Source organism: Rhinopithecus bieti, unplaced genomic scaffold, assembly GCF_001698545.2.
Source record: "Rhinopithecus bieti isolate Rb0 unplaced genomic scaffold, ASM169854v2 scaffold_62808, whole genome shotgun sequence".
Taxonomy (NCBI): Eukaryota; Metazoa; Chordata; class Mammalia; order Primates; family Cercopithecidae; genus Rhinopithecus; species Rhinopithecus bieti.
Genome location: NW_016824893.1, coordinates 426,759 through 436,702, shown reverse-complemented (window position 1 = coordinate 436,702; position 9,944 = coordinate 426,759).

The following is a 9,944-nucleotide window of genomic DNA, read 5'->3' as shown; positions in this document are numbered from 1 at the left end:
AAAAAAAAAAAAAAAAAAAAAAAAAAAGAGCTATGTAAAGCCTTGGAAATAAACATCACGACTGCATACTCTTTGGTGCAAAAATTCTGCTTCTAATAATTTATCTCAAGGAAATATTCAGAGAAGTATGTTACCAAGATGAATGTATGTATATATGTGTTTACTTATTCAAGAGTATTTATTGAGCTTCTACACTGCATCTAGTAACAGTACATTCAACAAGACAAACATCCTGCTCACCTGTGTTGTACATTGTAGTGCAGGTTTACTCAAACTAAACCAATAGGCCAGGCCCCTAGGCTACCTGGTTTTGTAAACCACATAGCCATGCCCATTTGTTTACATATTGTCTACGGCTGTTTGCCTGCTACAGTAGCAGAGACGAATAGTTGTCACAGAGACCATATGGCTCACAAAGGCTAAAATATTTACTATCTGGTCTTTTCCAGGGAAATCTTACAAATACAAGGTGAATGACTGAAAACATAATTCAGAATAATATACAAAGAATATTGTTTTTATAAAGTTCAAAACAAAGAAAAACTAAATATATTATCCAGCAGAAAACATACCTGGGTTTTAAAGCTGTATTTTTTTTTAAGCATGAGAAGGATGACTACAGAATCCAGGATTGTGATAAACTACGGGTAAGAAGAATCGATGTGATATAGAAAAGAAACTCACAGTGTTTACAGCTTATTAGCAGCTCTTACTTTAGCTTTTACATGGGCTGTGATTTCACCAATATTTGTTCCTTATTTGGCTTCATAGCTTATATGTACATCACATATTCTTTTGTGTGTCAAATATTATTACATAAAAGAAAATAAAGAAAAAAACGAAAAGAATTGGTCACTAAAACCTGGTTAGGAAGTCTCTACATGGGCTGGACAAATCTCCATTCAGGTGACTAACTGTGCTCTCTACCCCATAAGCTGTGTGATCCCAAAATGCCAGAGTATGGAAGTCTTTTCCTTGATACAGTTACAGCTTCTAGAAAATAATTCCTCTGAATTCCTTCAGGGATTTAGGGTTAGACCCTTACGTACTTATATTCTGTCAGAGGAAACTGGAGTTGGAGTTCAAAGTCATTAAGACTGATTTGTCAACTACAGATATTTCTTGCCTTTCCACAATGAAAGATGAGCATTTGCTCTGCTCGACCATTCTCTTAAGAATGTGTGAAGATAATATTGCTTTTAGTCATACTATTTGTTACTTTTCTAAATTTCAACAGCAGCTATATAGATATAGTGTCTATAAAAATATATGGCTGTATACATATTTATACATATATAGCTATATATATCTATATACACATACATATATATGTATATCTCTCTATATGTATATAGTTGCATGTGTATGTGTGTGTGTGTATATATATATTTTTTCTATTTTCTATTTCCTCACGACACGGTAATCCTTGGAGTATATATACCTGTATAACAAAATGTACAAATGTACACATATGCATAGATATCTATCTTATATAGATAGCTTATACATAATCTTCATTTTTTAATCACAATCTTAATGATCACTATGTAAACTGATATGTTAATCTTCCATTTATCTCTCCTATCACAATCTTACAAGTTTCAGGGTTTTGCTTTTTATTTTTGGGTTTTGTTTTGGTTTTTGTAGTTTCCAGTTAACCTATTTTCCTTCTCGACACACATAAAAAATGTCCCTTATATTCTCAGGATATCCCATCATACCAATTATCCTAACTGTTGCTTGGAATCCTCTTTCCTTTGGATACTTGTCTTGCAGAGCCCTACATCTTCCCAATCCAATCTCTACCGGCTGCTTTCCAGGTTAAAAGAGTTTGTTAATTTCTTGCTCCCTAGAATCTGAAAATAATTGTCCTTCTTATTTTTATTTTTGTTTTGTTCTGTTTTTGTGAAACAGAGTCTCAGTTTATTGCCCAGGCTGGAAGGCGGTGGCACAAACTTGGCTCACTGCAACTTCTGCCTCCCAGGTTCAAGCGATTCTCTTGCCTCAGCCACCTGAGTAGTTAGGATTACAGGTGTGCCCGCCACCACGCCCAGCTAATTTTTGTATTTTTAGTAGAGATGGAGTTTCTCTGTGTTGGTCAGGCTGGTCTCGAAATCCTACCAAAGTAATCCACCTGTCTCAGCCTCCCAAAGTGCTAGGATTTACAGGCATGAGCCACCGCACCCAACCCATTGTCCTTTTTAAATTCTAGGAAATTGTACCCTATTATCTTCTCAATAATTTTCTCTCTACTTTTTCTATGTTCTTCTTTTCTAAAACTATCAATTGTCTGGCATTACAACACCTGGTTTTATCTTGCAGGTCTCTTTTCACCCTGTAATTATGTTTGTATTTTCATATTATTTTGCTCTACGTTCTGGAAACTTGCCACTTTGATTTAAAAGGCCTTCTATTTAATTTTTTTTGCAATTATATTTTTAATATTTGAAAAGACTTTCAAATTATTTGAGTATTCTCTCAATTCTCTTATTTTACTTTAAAATGTTGATTTTCTGAATATGCTAATTAGAGGTTTTTCAAAGTTCTACTTATCAAAACATACTTCCTCCATTAGCTTTTTTGTTTCTTTTTTTTATAATCTTCATTCCTGATTTTCAATTTCCTCATGACTTGGTAATCCTTCGGTTATGTTCACATTTAAGAATAAAAAAATGACAAGGACGGGCACGGTGGCTCACGCCTGTAATCCCAGCACTTTGGGAGGCCAAGGTGGGCGGATCACAAGGTCAGGAGTTTGAGACCAGCTTGGCCAATATGGTGAAACTCCATCTCCACTAAAAATACAAAACTTAGCCAGGTGTGGTGGCACACACCTGTAATCCAGGCTACTCGGGAGGCTGAGGCAGAAGAATCACTTGAACCCAGGAAGCAGAGGTTGCAGTGAGTTAAGATCATGCCACTGCACTCCAGCCTGGGCGACACAGCAAGACTCTGTCTAAATAAATAAATAAATAAATAAATAAATAAATAAATATGACTAGCTGGTAAGCATTCTTTGCTGTGTTCTAGGAAGGTCTAACTCCTCACTAGGTCTGTCTCTTTAATGTGAGTTGCCTATAGGGTTCTGGGTGTTACTTGGCATTTTCTGGGCTTTTAAAGCATATGTGTTGGGGTAGGAGTGACCTATATTTAGGCCTGCAGTCCCACAAATATCACAACAAAAAGAGTTTTACTCGGTAAATAATTAGCTTATACATTTATTTCCTGATTTATCAACTTTAGACAAGAATTCTTTACCTTTTCAGAAAGAGTGGTGAGGATTTGGTTGTTTCACTCTTCAACTTTCTTTGCACAACTACTAAAAAATCTAATTCTCTCTCTATTCCTGGTTTCAATTTCCTCATGACGTGGTGATCCTTCGGTTATGTTCACATTTAAGAATAAAAAATTGGGTGGGGAGCCCACCCTCCCATAACCCATTAGCCCTCATGCTGTTCTTTCTCTAAGAGCCCCTAATGGAGTTCCCATTTCCTCGCTCTTTCCTGTCCATTCCTTTATATGGAATCTTCCCTCTTCTGGATAAGATTGTCTTAAGGAACTAGTTGAATTTGAGCCAATATGGCAAACCATTCCATGTTAAAGGATGCTTTTGAGTCAGACTCCCTAGAAAACATTGGAATTTTAACTAACTTTCTGAATCAATAGCTTAATCCAAGGTGCACCTACATGTATGAGAATGGATTGGATGATTTTAAAATCTGAGCAACGTTTCTAAAAGAAGTACTTTGAGAAATTGGGAACTGAAAATGAGAAGGATAAAGAATTACGAGTATATCTGGGATGCTGAAAGTAAAATAAATACATACATAATTTAAATGTCATAACCAATAAGGAAATTCTATTTTGTTACTTTAAAACAAGTCCCAGTGCTGGACTACTTCAATTTTAGGAGATTCTATAGCTCAGTGATATCATGGAGGTCCAGAATGTTTATGACTTTCATCTCTGGCAACCTCAGGTCAGCACCCCCGATGACCACAAGATGGTTACCCGTGTTCTAGTAATGGAAGCATCATGGTGGTTTACTTCTTTATATCTCTTCTTGATTATAGCACCATTCTGAAGCCTTGCTGTTGAATTCCTCTTCTTTCTCATTAACCAACATTGGGTCACATAATCTTCTAATTCTTCTAATAAATCACTGGATAAAGAAATAAAATTACTATGATTGGCTTAAATTAGCCAGGATTTACCCTGAACAATGTGGAAGGGGAGAAGAATTTGAAAATGTCAGCAAAATTGGAACTCTGCAGTCATAAAGAATGAAGAAATTATTTAGAGACAGCAGGCAGCCAACAGTGTCTTGTTTAGTCTTAACTATTGAACCATCAGAGAAGCTAAGAGAGGTGGCTTCTCGTTTTCTTTCAGTGATTCAACATTTGCCATGTAAGCCTAGATGTGAATATAGAGGAGATAATGAGAATATTAATACCATATAATTGATCAGAGCCAGAGACAGACATTCTTCATAAAAATATTCATCAGTTTGAAAAGAGGATCAAAGATAATTTTTTTCTGCATCTATGAAATGACTTTTCTCTCTTCCTCCCACCTTTTTTGTTTCACTGCTGGTGAATTTCAGTGCATCTTCTTAGGCCATAAAGACTGTAGGCAGATTAAGATACAGTTCTTCTCCTGATATTTTATGAGTTTAGTATAGTCGATGGTAAAATTTTGAAGCACCTTACTCAAAGCAGGTTTGAAGGTACTCACTAGCAGCCCAAGCCTGGTATAGCTTGATAAGGGTTGCCAAGGAGACAGACAGCTGGTTTAAGGATAGCTGATAACAGTACTTTCAAAGGCTTCACACAGTGGAGGAGGGGAAGGAAAATGAGGGAGAAATGAAAGAGAGCTGAGATGAGTAGGTGCACTGAGAAGGTTTCCCTTCAGCATTTCCTCCTCCTAACCCAAGACTTAGCAGTATGATGGTGACATAACTTTATTACAACTAAAGAGCTTATTGACAGGCACACAATGCTCTCACCAAGCTAATTTATGTTCTGCTTATGTCGACCAGTGCATAATGTAATGAAAATTATATGGGTTTTAAAAAAGTAAAGTGAACTCTATAGGGTCTCATTCAATTAGTTTCTCTACAGAACACAATTCTGTGTAAACTGACAGAACCACTGAAATGCATCCCTTCCCCAACGCCACCCGAAGCACAGCCTGCTGTGAGCGGGGGCTCACTTGCTCTCTGAATTTGTTATTTGTGATCTGAAAAATTTCATTTTCATATCCTCATTTCTTTCCATGACTTGTTATTTGTAGTTTCTAAGTACATTCAAAGCTATTTAATTACCTAATTTTAAATGCAGACTAAGAAAAAAAGGCCCTGCAGGTTAGACAATTTGTCTATTAATACTGAAGTCAACCAAATAAGACAAAATTTAAAATCTTTGCAAACCCATTCAGGAATTTTTTTAAACCAGATACTGAACTATTTACACAATAAGGCCTAGTATTTAACAATATTTTATAATTGGTTTTTATTGTTCTTTGAAGTGATGGAACGGGCAGATCTGACAGTCTTTTCAATTTCTTTAATGGAGAACACATTTCCATTAAAGTTTCTGGGAGTCTTAGGTCTGGGACCATGGAATTTTGGTCTCTTCATGAGTTGCCCAGTAATTTGGCCCCACAGATAACCTGGAATTCTTGCTGCCTTCCTGGATGAAAGGCATCTTCTATGCAATCTTGGATGGTCTGAACTAATTTCTCCAGAATAAGTTTGTTGACACAAGCAGTTTGCCATGAGCATCTTTCTGCTAGGTAACTACAATTTAAAATAGGAATTCATAATCTTCAAATTTGAAGGGTTTTAATTCATATAATTTTGGAAAAGCAGAATAAATAATATAATGGTTTTTTAATAATTTTCCACTGGTAATCAAGTTTCTGAAGGACAAAATCAAACTACTTAAAAATAAACCTTTTATATGTTAATGAGTATGAAAGTTGAAAGAAGAAAATATGTATAATTTTTGTAATAGTATCGTGAAACCATAGTATAGGAAAATATTTGGGGCAAAGGAAGTACAGTAATGTGTCGCTTAATGTCAGGAATATGTTTTGAGAAATGCTTTGTTAGGCGATTTTGTCATTATGTGAGCATCAGAGTGTATTTACACAAACCTAGATGGTATAGCCCACGACATTACCCAGGCTATATGGTATAGCCTGGATACAAACCTGTACAACATGTTACTGTGCTGAATCTTGTAGGCCTTTATAACACCACGGTGAGTATTTGTGTATCTAAACATATCTAAACATAAAAAAGGTGCAGTAAAAGCACAGCATTATAATCTGATGGGACCAACTATATGCAGTCTGTCATTGACTAAAGTGTCTTTATGCAGAACATGACTGTAATGTCTTGTCCACTCCTCTGTTTCCACAAGGATAGTCTTTCTCCCACAATTGTTTTTTAATCTTTAAAATCAGAAGAAAAGCACATCACCTCATAACAAATTATATCACAACTAATTTTAGCTGGGCGTGGTGGCTCACGCCTGTAATCCCAGCACTTTGGGAGGCCGAAGCGGGTATATCACTTGAGGCTAGAAGTTTGAGACCAGCCTGGTCAACATGGCAAAAACCCGTCTCTACTAAAATACTAAAATACAAAAGTTAGCCAGCATGTGCCTGTAATCCAAGCTACTTGGGATGCTGAGACAGGAGAACCACTTTAACCCAGGAGGTGGAGGTTGCAGTGAGCGGAGATCGTGCCATTGCACTCCAGCCTGGGCTGCAGTGAGACTCTATCTCAAAAAAACCCACAAAAAACAAATTATATCACAACTCATTTCAAGTCTCAACTTTTTAGATATTTTTTATTTTATTAACCCTATTCCAATCTATTAACTTTTACTCTGCTTGTGTGTGGGTGTGTATTTGTATTTTCCTTTGACTGAAACTGTCATCATACTTATATTTACTTGCTTATTACGTGTCTCACCAAATAAAATGTTAGGTTCCATCAAGGCAGGGATTTCATTTTGTTGACTACCTTATCCCAGGAGCCTATAACATTGCCTAAGATGCAATAATTTTTTGAATTAATTTAATAAACACTGGAACTATTTCTTATCCAGACTACCTCAATCTTATATTAAGGAAGTAAAATTACTGTTTTGCCCAAGCATTTTTGAGATTGCTTAAATTCAGTGTTCTGGTAGGGGCTGTGATTCAGCCAAACACAATGGATGGATATGAAGAAATTATTATTTTATTGAAAGACAATACTTTAATGCATTAGAAAATAACAAAATATACATCTAATTAATTGTGTCATAAACGATAAATTACAGAAGAGTTCTTAAAAGGTAAAGATCAATATGTAGTGGAGTCAGGCAGTTCAATAGACGCTTGACATAGGTTAGGGCTGAGTTGTGTCCCCCTCTAAAATTCATATATTGAACTCCTAGCCTCCAGCACCTCAGAATGAGACTGTATTTGGAAATAGGACCTTCAAAAAGAGTAAAGGTAGAATGTGTTTTTATGTTTGGGCCTTAATCCAATGACTGACGTTCTTCTAAGAAGCAACGATAAGGAGATGGCCAGTGCACAGAGAGGTGACACAAAGCACAGGGAAGTGATGAAGGCACCACCTAATTTCTCCTTGCTGCTTATAACAAAATGGGAGAGGAGAGAGAGAAGTTGAAAGAATTATTATGCAAATAGAAACTAGAACTTGAAGATTTGAACAATTCTTGGGCTATCCACATTGCAAAAGATGAACAATTATGTTCTGGGAAGAAAAATCAAGAATGTTGCTGTTTGATAAAGAGATTATAGGTGTGTGACTTATGGATCCAATCAGCCATATCAGCAGAGGCCAGGAATAGAGATGGGGTTGTACCAGCAAAGGTTTGGACTGAAGGGAACGAGGATGAGACCGTTAAAGAAGACTATCTGACTTCTGGGATTCTACAGAATGATCCAGTAGAGATATTTGGCCATGAACAGAGGTGTCAGGGCCACTGCCCAAAATGGAGGGGGCAGGATCTTTGCTCTGAGAATCCCAGAAGACAGAGCTATCCCAGTGAGCCTGGAACCAAAGAGAATTATTCTTGAGCCTTTAAAATGTAATGAAAATTTCCTTGCTAGGTTCAGACTTGCTTGGGACCCATCACCCATTTCTCATTTCTGATTTTCCCCTTTTGGTATGGAAATGCCTCTCTCATGGTATTTTAAAAGCACATGTCAGCCAGGCGCAGTGGCTCATGCCTGTAATCCCAGCACTTTGGGAGACTGAGGAGGGAGGATCACTTGAGGTCAGGAGTTCAAAACCAGCCTGGCCAGCATGGTGAAACCCCGTCCCTACTAAAAATACAAAACAGTTATTATGCCCATAATCCCAGCTACGTGGGACACTGAGGCAGAAGAACTGCTTGAACCCGGGAGGTGGAGGTTGCAGTGAGCTGAGATCATGCCACTGCACTCCAGCTTATTCAAAATAAATAAATAAATAAAATAAAATAAATAAATAAAAGCACATGTCTCATTTTGTAGATTCACAGTTGAGGAATTTTGCCTCAGAATAAATCATACCTTAAGAGACATTAATTTTTCTCACAGTTCTGCAGGTCTTTACACCATCACCCTTCTGTGCACTGGCCATCTCCTAATCTTTGCTTCTTAGAAGAACGTCAGTCATTGGATTAGGGCCCAAACATACAAACACATTATTCCTTAATTACTTTTTTAAAGGTCCTATCTCCAAATACAGTCATATTTTGAGTTGCTGGGGCTAGGAGCTTAACATATGAATTTTGTTAAATTAATATGTGTATGATTTGAAACAGAGTTCAAGGTTTGTTTTTACTATATAGACTTTCAGCTTTTCTACCTTCACTTATGCAACAGATTTGTTTTTCTATGGAATTACTTTAACATCTTTGTTGAAATCAGTTTATTCTATAAAGATAAATATTTCAGGACTTGATTCTGTCCTATTAATATATTTGAACATTCCTATGCCAATTTGATGGTCTTGATTATTGGTAATAGAAAGTCTTCAAGTCAGATAGTATAAACTCACAATTTTTGACTATTCTACATTCTTTATAATGTGTTTGTTAATTCTTGATATTAGGGTTATTCTGGCCACATTAAGCTAGATGAGAAGGGACTCCCCTTTCACTATTTTCTAAAAGAGTATATATGATGGGGGGTGGAGCAAGATGGCCAAACAGCTCCAGTCTCAGCTCCCAGCGTGAGCGACACAGAAGACAGGTGATTTCTGCATTTTCAACTGAGGTACTGGGTTAATTTCACTAGGGAGTGCTGGACAATCGGTGCTGGTCAGCTGCTGCAGGCCGAACAGCAAGAGCTGAAGCAAGGCAAGGCATCGCCTCACCTGGGAAGCGCAAGGGGGAAGGGAATCCCTTTTCCTAGCCAGAGGAACTGAGACACACAACACCTGGAAAATCAGGTAACTCCCACCCCAATACTGCACTTTACCAAGGGTCTTAGCAAACAGGCACACCAGGAGATTATATCTCACACCTGGCCAGAGGGTCCCACGCCCACGGAGCCTCCCTCATTGCGAACACAGCAGTCTGCGATCTAACTGCAAGGCAGCAGCGAGGCTGGGGGAGGGGTACCCACCATTGCTGAGGCTTAAGTAGGTAAACAAAGCCACTGGAAACCTTGAATTGGGTGGACCTCACAGCAGCTCAAGGAGGCCTGCCTGTCTCTGTAGACTCCACCTCTGGGGACAAGGCACAGCTAAACAACAACAATAACAACAACAACAAAAAAGCAGCAGAAACCTCTGCAGACTCAAACGACTCTGTCTGACAGCTTTGAAGAGAGCAGTAGATCTCCCAACACGGAGGTTGAGATCTGAGAACAGACAGACTGCCTGCTCAAGTGGGTCCCTGACCCCTGAGTAGCCTAACTGGGAGACATCCCCC